Source organism: Protopterus annectens, chromosome 9.part0 (assembly GCF_019279795.1).
Source record: "Protopterus annectens isolate FY-2018-M chromosome 9.part0, PAN1.0, whole genome shotgun sequence".
Classification (NCBI taxonomy): Eukaryota; Metazoa; Chordata; order Ceratodontiformes; family Protopteridae; genus Protopterus; species Protopterus annectens.
In genome coordinates, this window is record NC_056743.1 from 1,342,475,219 (window position 1) to 1,342,489,373 (window position 14,155).

Sequence of the window (14,155 nt, forward strand, 5' to 3'; positions counted from 1 at the left end):
AATGCAAGAAAGATGGTAGTGAAAATTGGGTTACAAGTTGTGAGAGAAGGTAACTACATTTAGCTCATTTGTGACAGAGATTTGTTTAGTTATCAAAATTTTGTGTAGAGAGAAGTTTCTTCAACAAAAGATGGGAGAGATTTCCAGCGCTTAAAACCTAGAAGGGAAATGTGGTCTGTGCAAACAAAAATTAATTTGGGGATTTGAATAAAGGGCTCAAATAGTTATGACTTCCTAAATTATAGGAACTAAGAAGTCTTGTGTTTAGTGGCTAAAGTAGAGGATGTTTAATCATTTAAAAATCCAAACAATGGAGAACAAAGTAAGTCAATTCTTGACTGAAATAATTTAGCTTTTTCAGTGGTTTAAAATAATGTTTGTGTCTTTGGGGGAGGGGAGTGATGAATCGGCAGATGTTACTAGAGATGGTTAGAATGGTAGCGGAATCTTTACGGATGCTGCAGCTACTAAACAGGAGTACATGTTCCAAATGGAAAGAAAGATGCCTTTGACTTTGGCTGCTCTTATGGCATAAGAAAGGAGATGTTTCTGGCCTGAAATAACATAGTTAATTTTTTCTGTGTTCTCCCTAAAGAAAATCAAAGTTAAAAGAGAGATTTAGCCAGATTTCCATATACTTGAAGAAACATATATTTTCTGTTGGACAATTATTTCACAGATTTGTAATGAACTAAAGATTTTGCAGATATATATTTTTTTTCTTTGTACCAAAGGTCATAGTGTTTGTTTTGGAAAGATTTAGTACAAGTTTGTTGTTGTTGTTGACTCAGTGGATAAGGGATAAGGAGTCTTCTTGTAGTAATAAAAGAATAAGACTATGTTATTGGCATAAAGTAAGAGAGGACCAGGAGGAGAGGTAGACTATAAGGGGTTTTATTAATAAGGATGGAAAATAACAGAGTAGCAAGCATAGAGACTTGAGATACACCTTTTCAAAAGGGTGCTGAAGGTGAAGATGAGGAGTTAACCGTAACAGCAAAAATGACAATTACTAAGATAATTACTGAACCACAAAATGTTGTCAGAACATATCCATTAGATGGTATAGAGGAATGGAGAAATCTACATGATCAACTGCTAAGATAAGGTCAATAAATATGTCTCCCGTTAACATAATACATTTATCCACGCTTTCCAAGAATTTCATCAATATGAGTGCAGATGGATTTTATTCTGCTTTAGCAACAATATAGCCCATGCTGTAATGTAATATGAAAACTAGGTATATATAATGTTTTCAAAAATTTTCCCTAAAGTAGGAAGTATGTAGACTGGATGCCAGTGAGAGAGTTTGGTTCCAGTTGTTTAGTGAATGGTTTAACAACTGCTGTTTTCCAAATGTTAAGCATAAGATCTTCTGCTATGCACAAATTGTGTGTGTTTAAAAGAAAGTACAGTTGTGTACACTTACCATAAATGTTGATGTTCGATTGTATTCACTGTTGCAGTCATCACATTTGGGTTATCTGCTTGCAGTAGCCCTCAGTCGGCTTGATTATCAAGTCTTGGGTCCTGCGTCGTTTGCTGCCATCTTCCGTGACGTCAGATAGTCAGGGGTATAAAGTATGAAGCCGACGCCATTATATCAGTTTTTCTTGCCCCAGATGTCAGGTGCCTCCCTAATGGGAAACAATTGAATACATATATATATATATATATATATATATATATACACAATGGTGTACCTCCAACAAAAAAGCAAATACACCAAAAAGCTTTTTAAAAGCATAGTAAAGGAGAGTATAGGTATAGCCAAAAGAAGTCAGGGGGCTGGAGGGAGGGTAACCAGGACTGCAACAGTGAATACACTCGAATACCTACATTTATGGTAAGTGAACACACATGTTACTATGTTCTTCATGTTTCACTGTTGCAGTCATCACATTTGGGTAGATTCCCAAAGCTAAGGATGAGAGGAAGAATTTAAGAAGGCATTAGGAACAGCTATAAGGCCCTGCAAGACTGCAGTGGCAAAGCCAGCTCTGGATTTAGGGAAAATTGGCAATTGGTAATACTAGGTGAAAGTATGTACAGAACTCCAGGTAGCAGCTTCTAGGATGTCTCTTGTAGGGACACCTCTGAGAAAGGCTGTAGAGGTAGATGCAGACCTGGTTGAATGGGGTCTAATCCCCTGTGGGATATGTTTTCCATGGTGCTTATAGCAGAAATTAATGCAATGGCCTATCCATTTAGAAATGGTTTGCTTTGAAATAGCCTTCCCCTCTGCCCCTGCAGCAAATGCCACCAGCAGTTGTTCAGATTTCCTTTGAGGTTTAGTCCTGTCCAAGTAAAATCCAAGTTGTCTGTGCACATTTAAAGAGTGCAGTATGCGTTCCCCTTTAGTCTGTGGATTAGAAAAGAAGTTTGGAAAATGAATGGACTGATTAAAAGCCACACTGGATACCACCTTGGGCATGAAGGAGGGATTGGTCCTGAGGGACACCCTGTCCGCATGAAAGATGATGAAAGGCTCCACTGCCATAAGGGCCTGTAACTCAGATACCCTTCTAGCTAAAGTGATTGCTAAAAGGAAGGCTGTTTTCCAAGAAAGGAATTTTAACTCTGCACTTGCAGCCGGCTCAAAAGGTGGAAGAGTGAGTTTTTCCAATACAAAGTTAAGGTCCCAGGCTGGAGTTGGGGCTCTCCTGGGTGGTTTTAAGTTTCTGGCCCCTCTGAGGAACTGCTTGAGCAGTGGATGAGAGAAGAGGGGTGGTTCTGTGTTGTAATGAGCTAAAATGGCTGAGGCGTAAATTTTGATGGAGGAAAAAGAAAGGCCCTTGTGAAGCATCTCACTGAAGTACTGAAGAATCTGAGGTAAGTTGGGCATTGCTGTGTACATCCCTTGAGTTTGGATGCAGGCACAGAATCTTTTCCATTTTTCAGCATAAGATTTTCTGGTACGAAGCCTCCTTGCCTCCAAAATGACATCCAACACTTGTTTACTGAGGGATGGTAATGGAGAAATTAAGTAATTAGCCAGGCTACCAGGTTCAGGGTTTGAAGCTGAGGGTGCAGAATCTGGCTCTCCTGCTGTGACAGCAGGGTAGGAGTCTGAGGTAGGTGCCATGCAGCCAGCAGTGACACACTGCGCAAGAGGGGGTACCAGTGTTGGCATGGCCAGGCTGGTGCAATCAATATCGTCCTTGGTTTGTCCTGTTTGATCTTTAGTAGTACACTTTGGAGAGGAGAGGCCAGAGGGGGAAAGGCATAAACTGATAGATTTTTCCAGCTGAAGGACAGAGCGTCCACTTTACAAGCTTGTTTGTGCGGAGTCCTTGTGCAGAATTTGTCCAATTGGTAGTTCTGGGGGGAGGCAAACAGGTCTATATCTGGGCTCCCCCATTTGTTTATCAACATGTTGAAAGTCTTTGGTTCTAGTTTCCACTCGTGTGGGTCCATGAGATTTCTGCTTAGTTCGTCTGCCACTGTATTTAGTTTTCCTGGCAGGAAATGAGCCTGTAGATGCACTTGGTAGCTCAAGGCTGTGTTCCACAGAGCCATGGCTAGTCTGCAGAGGGGGTAAGAATGGGTACCCCCCTGCTTATGTACCACATAACAGTGGCACTGGGTGGCAGGGAAAAGTTACCAAATAGCTGGGTAACTACAGCAGAGCTATTAAGGGAGATGGGTAGAAAGGTGCTTGGTATGACATCTGGACAGAGGAAGGACGACAAGGAGACATGGTGGTGGAATAAGGAAGTACAGGAGAGTATACAGAGAAAGAGTTTGGCAAAGAAGAAGTGGGATTGTCAGAAAGATGAAGAAAGGAGACAGGAGTATAAGGAGATGAGGTGCATGGCAAAGAGGTGGCAAAGGCTAAGGCATATGAAGAGTTGTATGAAAGGTTGGACACTAAGGAGGGAGAAAAGGACATGCACCGATTGGCTAGACAGAGGGACCGAACTAGGAAAGATGTGCAGCAGGTAAAGGTGATAAAGGATAATGAGGGAAACATACTTACAAGCGAGAGCACTTTGAGGGGTTGATGAATGAAGAGAATGAGAGGGAGAGAAGGTTGGAGGATGTGGGGATAGTGAATCATGAAGTGCAATAGATTAGCAAGGAGAAAGTAAGGATAGCTAAGAAGAGGATGAAGAATGGAAAGGCTGTTTGTCCAGATGACATACCTGTGGAAGCATGGAGGTGTTTAGGTGAAATGGCAGTGGAATTTTTAACCAGATTGTTTAATGAAATTTTGGAAAGTGAGAGGATGCCTGAGAAATGGAGAAAAAAGGTTTTTGTACCGATTTTTAAGAACAAGAGTGATGTGCACAGCTGTACTAACTACAGAGGGATTAAACTGATCAGTCACAGCATGAAGTTATGGGAAAGAGTAGTGGAAGCTAGGTTAAGAAGGGACGTGATGATTAGTGATCAGCAGTATGGTTTCATGCCAGGAAAGAGCACTACAGATGCGATGTTTGCACTGAGAGTGTTGATGCAGAAGTACAGAGAAGGTCAGGAGGAGTTGCATTGTGTTTTTGTAGACTTAGAGAAAGCAAATGACAGGGTGCCTAGAGAGGAGCTATGGTATTGTATGAGGAAGTCGGGAGTGTCAGAGAAGTATGTAAGAGTGGTACAGGATACGTATGAGGGTAGTGTGACAGCGGTGAGGTCTGTGGTGCGAGTGACAGATGTGTTTAGGGTGAAGGTGGGATTACATCAAGGATCAGCTCTGAGCCCTTTCTTATTTGCAATGGTGATGGACAGGTTGACAGACGAGATCAGACAGGAGTCCCTGTGGACTATGATGTTTGCAGATGACATTGTGATCTGTGGAGAGAGTAGGTAAAAGGTGGAGGAGACCCTGGAGAGATGGAGATATGCTCTAGAGAGAAGAGGAATGAAGGTCAGCAGGACTAAGACAGAATATATGTGTGTGAATGAGAGGGAGGATAGAGGAATGGTGAGGATGCAAGGAGTAGAAGTGGTGAAGGTGGATGAGTTTAAATACTTGGGATTAATAGTTCAGTGTGGAAAAGAGGTGAAGAAGAGAGTGCAGGCAGGGTGGAGTGGGTGAAGAAGAGTGTCAGGAGTCATCTGTGACAGACGAGTACCAGTACGAGTGAAAGGGAAAGTCTACAAGAGGGTAGTGAGACCAGCTATGTTATATGGGTTGGAGACAGTGGCATTGACAAAAAGGCAGGAGTTAGAGCTGGATGTGGCAAAGTTAAAGATGTTAAGATTTGCACTGGATGTAAGAGGGTGGACAGGATTAGGAATAAGTATATTAGAGGGTCAGCCCAGGTTGGAAGGTTTGGAGACAAAGCCAGAGAGGCAAGATTACATTGGTTTGGACATGTGCTGAGGAGGGATGCTGAGAATATTGGTAAAAAGATGCTAAGGATGAAGCTACCAGTTAACAGAAAAAAAGGAAGGCCTAAGATAAGGTTTATGGATGTGGTGAGAGAGGAGATGCAGGTGGTTGGTGTGACAGAGCAAGATGCAGAGGACAGGAAGAAATGGAAACGGATGATCCGCTGTGGTGACCGCTAACGGGAACAGCCGAAAGAAGATGATAACAGTGGTGTGGTCTGTCTTTACCATTAATTGTCCTAGAAGAATGTGGTCCTTGAAGGCTGTCAGAGCGTTCTGTACAGCTAACATTTTTTTTTATCGATGTGCAGGTGCATTTGACTCTGGTTCCATTTGCCCTGAATGCACTTTCCTGCCAGGTGAGCTCCCCATGCATAGCCTGATGCGTCAGTTGTTAGGGTTTGGGTGGCAGGGGGTAGAGTGAATGGTAATTCCTTGTTTAGGTGGCAGGCCTCTGCCCACCAAAGGAACTCTAACTGTAGGCAAGGTATGACAGGAATCATTGCTTCTAGATCCTAAGTATGTTGACACCAAAGGCTTTTTAGATACCACTGTAGTTTCCTCATATGCAGTCTTGCATATGGAATTAGTAGAATGCAGAAGGCCATGAACCCCAAGGTTTGCAGTATTTATCAGTCAGATAGCAGGGTCTTTGTGGCCATTAGTTTGAAGTAAGTTGTCAAATGAATTTGTTTCTCTGGCGTGAGGAAAGCTATCGGGAAAGTTGCGTTCAAGCTTGCTCCCAGGAGTATAATTTGTTGACAGGGTACCAGATGTGATTATTTTTTCATTTATGGTGTACCCCAGACAAGTTAGCACCTTTTGTACAAATGCCAGATGATTCCAAAGTATGTCCTGGCTTTCTGCCTGAATTAGACAATCGTCCAGGTATGGGTATATTTGAATATTTCTTTGCCTGCAAAATGCAATGAATGGAGCTAGGCACTTTGTGAATACCTTGGGCGCAGTAGATAAGCAAAAGGGCAGTGCAAAGAATTGATAGGGCATGTAGCCTGCTTTGAAGCATAGGTATCTTCTGCAAGATTCCCTGACTGGGTTGTGCAGGTATGCTTCCTTTAAAGCCAATGTTGCCAACCGGGCATCTTTGCCTAGCATTGGATGCAAATGGTGAAGAGTTAGCATCGTGAATTTTGGAATCACCAAAAAGGTGTTTAAGGTAGAAAGGTCCTGGATAGGACGCCATGAATTGTCTTTTCTGGGTACCAGGAAAAGTCTTGAGTAGAAACCTTGTCCCTTTTCCTCTTCTGATACAGTTTGAATAGCCTTTATACTTAAGAGAGAGAGTACTTGTTTTTGAGCCTCTGCCCACTGATTTGGGGGTAGATCTGGCCAACCGTTTGGGGTTGGTAACATGTGGAAGTGAAATTTGTATCCTTGGGAAACTATATTTAAAACCCATTTGTCCTGGGTAATGAGTTCCCACTTTTTGGCCTGCAGAACAATCTTTCCCCCTAAAGGAGCAGTCAGTTGAGAAGTACTTTGAAGTTTTAAAGTTAAGTCATTGAGACAGCTTACCATGGGGGGAGTCTTACTACTCCCTGATTTGGAAGTGTGAGCCCCCCACTGCTTAGTCCTGTGTGTACCCTGGGACCGAAGACTGGGTGTTCTGTTGGTTCTGGGTTTGGCCTGAGAAGGCCTGGAACAGGCGGTCCTGATTTAAGGGAGCATCCAGCAATTTAGCTTTAACATGATCTGGCAAAGATTGCTCCTTAAGCCAAGCATGACTTCTAAGTACAGACCCAGTGACAGCAGCTCTGCAAGATGCCTCTAGTGAATCAAAACCACATTGCAAAGTATGCTTTCCAACCCGTTCAGCAGAATGCATTAAATCTTGTAAATCCTTATTTTCAGCACAGTCAAGAATCAACATCATTTTCTGTTTAAGCAATCCAATAATATGTTGCTGATACTTTAACATATGCAACTGACAGTTTAAGGCCCTAATGGCCAATGTTGCAGAAGTGTTACCCCATCTACCCAGTGCCCTGGAGTCTCTATCAGAAGGGGTAGGACTTTTGGCCCTAGTAGTCTTAATGCCCTTGGGTCCCTGTGAAATGGTCCCAAGATCTGCAGTAGGATTTTTAAAAAGGAACTTGAGAGAGTCAGGAACCCTGTAATATCAGGTTTTCTGGGAGCAGGAGCCAAAGAATCAGGGGCCAAGCTAGATTCCGAAAAGGCATCATCAACAATGTCTAGTACAGGTGGGACAGCTAAAGGACTGCGTTGAGGCAGGAGTAAGAAATCCCTAAGCCTCTTTTTAGAATCAGAGCAATCCTGGCTTTCCCAGCGAAAATAAGAAGTTATGTACCTACCATAACGTTCCATGTTAGTTGTCTTCTTCTCGCCTTCTTTCTTGCTGGATGGGTTCGGCTCCGACTCGGGCAATACTAAAGCTTGAGAGCTAATTCCACTGGCTCGAGGCTCCCCTATATCCCACAATGCTAGGCGGTAACTACTCAGATCTCGTTTGATAGCTAGACCAAGCAATTCGAGTCTCCATAGTATGGAGAAGGGTAACCCACCTCTATATAGACCCGAGTGTAAGGTATCCCAGACCTAACAAAAGGGAAAATAGAGGTGGTAGAACGTGTGGGAATGAAAAACTTCCAGAGGAAGATCACAGAATGAATTCCTATCGGTCTGTCCAGGCTTGGGGGAAGGAGGGTGGGACGCAAGAAAGAAGGCGAGAAAAAGACAACTAACATGGAACGTTATGGTAGGTACATAACTTCTTAATGTTAAGTTGTCTATCTCGCCTCATTCTTGCTGGATGGGACCGCGTCCCTAGCACCTTATCCCGGGTGGCCTATCGGAACAGACTCTTGAGAACAGTGGAACCAAAGTTGGCATGGTTTCTGGAGACCATGTCCAATTTGCAATGTGAAATGAAGGTATGAGGAGAAGCCCAGGTGGCTGCTGCACAAATGGAATCTATTGGCAGTCTATCCTGAAAAGCTACGGATGAAGCTAATGCCCTAGTTGAATGAGCTCTAGGTCTTGAAGGTAGTATTTGATGTCTGATCTCATAGATGAAGGTAATTGTAGAGGTCAGCCATCTTGAAAGGGATACTTTAGTAACTGGAAGGCCCAATTTCCCTTCCGCATATGAAAGAAAAAGCTGATCAGATTTCCTGAATTGTTTAGTCCTGTCTAAATAATATTTAAGTTGGCGGTGAACATCCAAAAAATGTAGCTTTTGTTCCGACCTGTTGGAATAGTTAGGGAAAAAGACGGGGAGATCAATCACTTGGTTTAGGTTTGTTTGAGAGGAAACCTTAGGTAAAAAGGATGGATTAGTATGGAGGGATACCCTATCTTTGTGAAACACTAAGTAAGGAGGACGACTGCATAGAGCATGGAGTTCAGACACCCTTCTCACTGAAGTTATGGCTACCAGAAAAAGTGTCTTCCATGAAAGCAACGTCAGAGAACATGAAGCCGCTGGTTCGAATGGGGGAAGGATTAAGGATGCCAGAACCAAGTTCAAGTCCCATTGAGGCGGGGGATCTTTGATTGGAGGTTTGAGAAGAAATACGCCCCTTAAAAAGGCTTTGCAGAGCTTGTGAGCCATGATACTAGTTTCCGAGACACCTACATGATAATTAGATATAGCAGTCAGTTGAACACTAATGGTAGATGAAGAAGAGCCTAAATGAAAGAGTTCTGCTAGAAAGTCTAGAATAGACTGGATAGGTTCAGTGAAGGGATCTATATTTTTTGATGTTGCCAAAAAAGAGAAGCGTTTCCATTTGCTATTATAAATCTTCCGGGTAGAAGATTTATGAGAGGCTATCAAGATATCTCGGACCGAGCGAGATATTAAGGGAAGCCTGGCTAAGGTCGGAATCGGAGAAACCACGCTGTGAGGTTGAGGGAATGAAGAGATTGGTGCAGCTGGCCCGATTGGTGGGTCAACAGATCTGGCGCTGGGTCCAGATGCCAAGGCTGCTCCAAAAGGTAACGATGAAGAAACGCAAACCATATCTGTTGAGGCCAATAAGGGGCAATGAGGATCATTGTCACTCTCAAGGCGATGGCTTTCTGAATTAGTTGAGTTATCAGGGGAAATGCATACAGATGTCCCCGGGGCCAATCGTGGACTAGAGCGTCTCTGGTGGGATGGCCTGGTAACGGGAAGAGAGTGAGGAAGTCGTGACACTTGCTGTTTTGGGGAGTAGCAAAAAGATCGCAGCAAGGCTGGCCCCATCTTTGGAACACTTCTTCCAGTACTGATTTCTTCAGAGACCACTCGTGGGGCATGAGAATTGCCCTGCTCAACTTGTCTGCAATCACGTTGGACTTCCCGGGAATGTGCGTTGCTACCAGAAAACGCTGAGAAGAGATCGCCAATTTCCAAAGTCTGAGTGCCTCTCGACATAAGGGGTATGATCTGGTTCTGCCTTGTTTGTTGATGTACCACACTACGGACATGTTGTCCGTCTGAATTGCAATAGTCCCTGTGGGAAGAGAGTCGTGAAGGGCTTGCAACGCTAAAAGCACTGCTCTCATCTCTAAGACATTTATGTGCAAGTGGCACTCGAAAGGTTACCACGTGCCCTGGACTGTCCTGCCCTGATAATGCCCCCCCTCACCCAATCAAGGAGGCGTCTGTTGTCAACGTGGCGACTGGAGGGGTATGACTGAAGGGTCTTCCTTGGAGAACCTGAGGTGATGTGATCCACCAAGACAGTTGATTTTTGCATGATTGAGTTATCAATATGGTGTGGGACATCGGGAGCTGTTGGAAGGACCATTGTGTAAACAGCATCCATTGTAGGATCCTCATGTGGAAGCGAGTTAAGGGGAGAAGGGGGATAGCTGCTGCCATGAGTCCTAATACCTTCAAAACTAGTCTGGCTTTGACTTTGTTGCATTGCAAGAGAAGGAAAACTTGCTTGCGGATGTCTGACACTCTTTGCTCTGTAAGTCTGGCTGAAAGATTGAGTGTGTTTAATGTGGCGCCTATAAAGGTAATAGATTGACAAGGCGACAAGGCAGATTTTTCGAAATTTATTGAAATGCCTAGAGCTTGGCAAGTTTGGATAGTGAAGTCTCTGGATAGAAGGAGTTGATGTCTGGTGGTGGCAGTAAGGAGCCAGTCGTCTAAATATGGAAACACCTGGAATCCTTGACGTCTCAAGTGAGCCGCGACCACTGCCATGCATTTGCTAAACACTCGGGGGGCTGTAGTGAGACCAAAGGGCAGGGCTCTGAACTGGTAGTGACTGGCTCCCAGCCTGAAGCGGAGAAATCTCCTGGAGCGTCTGTTCATCTTGATATGGTAGTACGCGTCCTGAAGATCTATCGAGCACATCCAATTGTCCTGACCCAAGAAGGGTAAAATGGAATGTAGCGTGACCATCCGGAATTTTGTTTTTCTGACATACTTGTTTAAGTTGCTGAGATCCAGTATGGGTCTCCAGTCCCCTGTTTCTTTTGGTACCAAAAAGAATTTGGAGTAGATTCCGGATCCTTGTTGGTCTGCTGGGACTGATTGGATAGCTTTTTTTGATGGCAGCTTTGAAATTTCTAGTGCTGCTTGTTCCCTTAGACTGGGTGGAACGTCTGGAAGGGATCCTTTGGGTTGGGATGGGATGTGAGAAAGGGGAATTTTGTAGCCCTTGGATATGATCGACTGTACCCATTTGTCTTGTGTAAGGGAAAGCCAGGCTTTTGGGTACAGGGATAATCTTCCCCCGACTGCCTCCGAAGGTGGACAGCCAGGCAGCTCCTCAGGGATGCTGAAAGGGTTTATCAGAGAAAGTTTCTCTGCTACCCTGGTTTTGCGGACCTCCTCTGCCTCTAGGGCGGCGTCTATTGTTATTCCCCCCTCTGCCTCTAGAGGGGAATCGACCTTGTGCGTCAGATGAGACTCCCTGGGTTTGTTTGCGGAACCACATTTCTCCTCCCCTCTGACCTTTGGGATAAGGCCTAGAAGGGATAGAAAAATGGACTCCCACGGCACAGAGAGTCTTACCTTCCACCTCGCACCTAGTCAATGTATCCTTCACCTGAGGACCAAACAAGGATGATCCATCAAAGGGGGAATTTGGTGAAGGACGCCTTGAAAGGGTCCGCAAAGATGCACAGCCGCATCCAGGCGTGACGTCGTAAGGCAACACCTGTGCCTGCAGCTCTACTCGCCCCATCCGCAGCATATGAGATAAGCCGCATGGAGGAGTTAAAGATGGAGTTCAGGGTTGCCAACTGCGAGTTCATTCTGTCCTGGAACCCCACAGCTGTTGGATACTTTATCGCTTCACTCATATCCTTGAGTAAATCTCTCTGGAGACGAGTGAAGTGACATAAGTAGTTCAGCGACCGCATTGAAAAGGTCGCTGATGAGAACATCCGCTTACCGTACCTGTCCATGGTCCTAGATTCCTTATTAGGAGGATGGACAGGTACCGAAGGATCGGCAAACTCCTTCTTAGTGGCCGCGGCCACCACCATGGCAACGACGGGGACACCTTTCGATAAAAAAATCTTTATCTTTAGAGGCAGTAATAAACTTAGACGGCCTCCTCGTGGTGGGTTCCACTGAATCAGGAGCCGTCCAGGCCTTCCTTGCCACCACTTCCATAAAGGGGTCAAAGGGAGGGGACACCCAGGAGGTAGAAGGGCGAGAGCCGAACGCCTCAAGGTACACTGACTCATCCTCTGAAGGGTTAAGGGCTGGCCAGTTCCCCCTCTGTTTTAGGATTTCAAAGATGTCAGCAAAGGAGACATCCTCAGAGGGGGATCGAGGGGAACCTTCAGATTCCTCTAAGTCAGTGTCAGAGGTGACAGACTCAGGGGAGTCAATGTGCTTCCTCTTGCACTGCCTCTTCCTAGGGGGTTCTCCTACCGGGTCAGGAGAGGCCTCGGAAGAGGAGGAAATTTCCAATGGGGAAATTTGAGGAGTTGGCTCTCTGCGGTCTGATGCAAGGGGGTGGGTAGAAATCACCGCAGGCACTGAAGGTGGAGGGGCTGATGGAGCCGACTGTGGGGCAGACACTGGTTCTAGCACACTCCGCATGACCTCGAAGGCACCCCCATCGGGCAAGGCCGGAGGTCCCCGCTCCGAAGAGACAAGGAACCCCCCCCGGCACCGAGAGGGATGGCTCAGAGGCCGATGTCGGAGCCGAACTCACCAGCGCCGAAGCACCGAGAGGGAGAGCGGGGTCGGATCAGGGTCCGATGCCACTCGCCCCCTCAGAGCCGATGAGGGAAGCTCGGTGCCGAGATCCCTCCAAAGAGGAGATTGGAGCAGACGACCGAGCCGAAAGGGAAGGTATCGGATCCGACGCACCGACAGTCATGGCTCCGATGAGCCCTGGCTCCGAGCTCAAAGGAGTCGGAGGAGGAACACATTGAGGGACAGAAATAGCCCCTGACTGATGAGTCGGGCTATGTAGCATTTGGGCCAGTGCCTCGGACTTGAGAAGTCTACTCACTACCCTTTGCAAATCAAGGTCAGATAGCCGAAGACCGTGAGGAATGCAATCTACGGCTCCGTTCCGAAAGAAGAGGGGATCCTGGTGCCGAGTGAATGGAGCCGATCGAGGGAGACCTAGATCTCTTCCTCGAAGGTTGCTCCAATAAGAGTATCGGAGCCAACTGAGTTTTATCAGCCTCGGCTCCGGCCGGAGCCGAGGTAACAGTATGAGGATTGGAAACATCGGCTCCAGCCGGAGCCGATGTCGAAGCAGTCTTGATGCTTCCAGAGGATGGCTCTGAAGCCGGAGCCGACTGTCTGGAAGTCTTAGAAGGCTTCCCCGACACAGACTGGGTCGGGGGGCCTTCAGGCTTTAATAAGCCACGCAAAATCAATTTATTTTTGCGTTCCTGCAGGACTCTAGGGCTGAAACCATGACACACAGCACATGAGTCCTGCAGGTGCAAAGGTCCCAGGCAATACGCACAAGAAGTGTGACCGTCTGTCAGAGACATTTTCTGACAGCACGAGTCACACTTCTTGAAGCCTGAGACCTTGGAGTCCTTAGACATACTAAAGGCCTAAGTAAGAAAAACACACACACACACACACACACACACACACACACACACACACACACACACACAGGCCTTTAAGAAATATTAATTTCCAGTCACACTAAAGGACTAGGAGAAGGAGGGGAAGGGGCCTAAGGCCTAAAGTTAAAAGGGGAATAAAGGAAGGGATTATGGGCAAAAGAAATGTCGATCCAAGGAAAAGATAATTAAAACTAAAAGTTATACTAAGGTAAGTAATAGGGGTCTAAAGATTTGTGAAAATAGAATAATTTTCCACTAACCTGCCAGAGCCGGTAGAAAAGCACCTCGTCAGCTAAGCGGCAAATGAGATCTGAGTGGTTACCGCCTAGCATTGTGGGATATAGGGGAGCCTCGAGCCAGTGGAATTAGCTCTCGAGCTTTAGTACTGGCCGAGTCGGAGCCGAGGATCGGCTCCGAACCCATCCAGCAAGAATGAAGGTGAGATAGACAGAGTACAGTTTTGTACCTACCATAAATGTAGATGTCCGATAGGTATGCATCTGCAGGCCTAACATATGGGTTGTCCTGCCTCAGGCAGCCCTTCGGTCGGCCGGATTCCAAAGTCTGGGTCTGGCCTCGGCTGATGTCGCACTTCACCCGACGTCACAGCTGCTGGGGTATAAAGGCATCAGCCGACGCCATTTTCCTTAGTGTTTCTTGCCCCAGATGCCAGGTGCCCTCCAGGAAGGCTAAATTTGGATAAATACAAATAATTCCAAACAGTAGAGATCAAAAAAAAAAAAAAAAAAAAAAAAAAAAAAAATATATATATATATATATA

General features: G+C 45.6%; 1 protein-coding gene across 1 annotated transcript in view; it reads right to left on the reverse strand.

The window, feature by feature from the left end:
• Nucleotides 1-14,155, reverse strand: part of NSD3 (nuclear receptor binding SET domain protein 3) — a 4,286,093-nt gene that overhangs the window by 2,175,122 nt on the left and 2,096,816 nt on the right. The gene's annotated exons all lie outside the window — the stretch shown is intronic.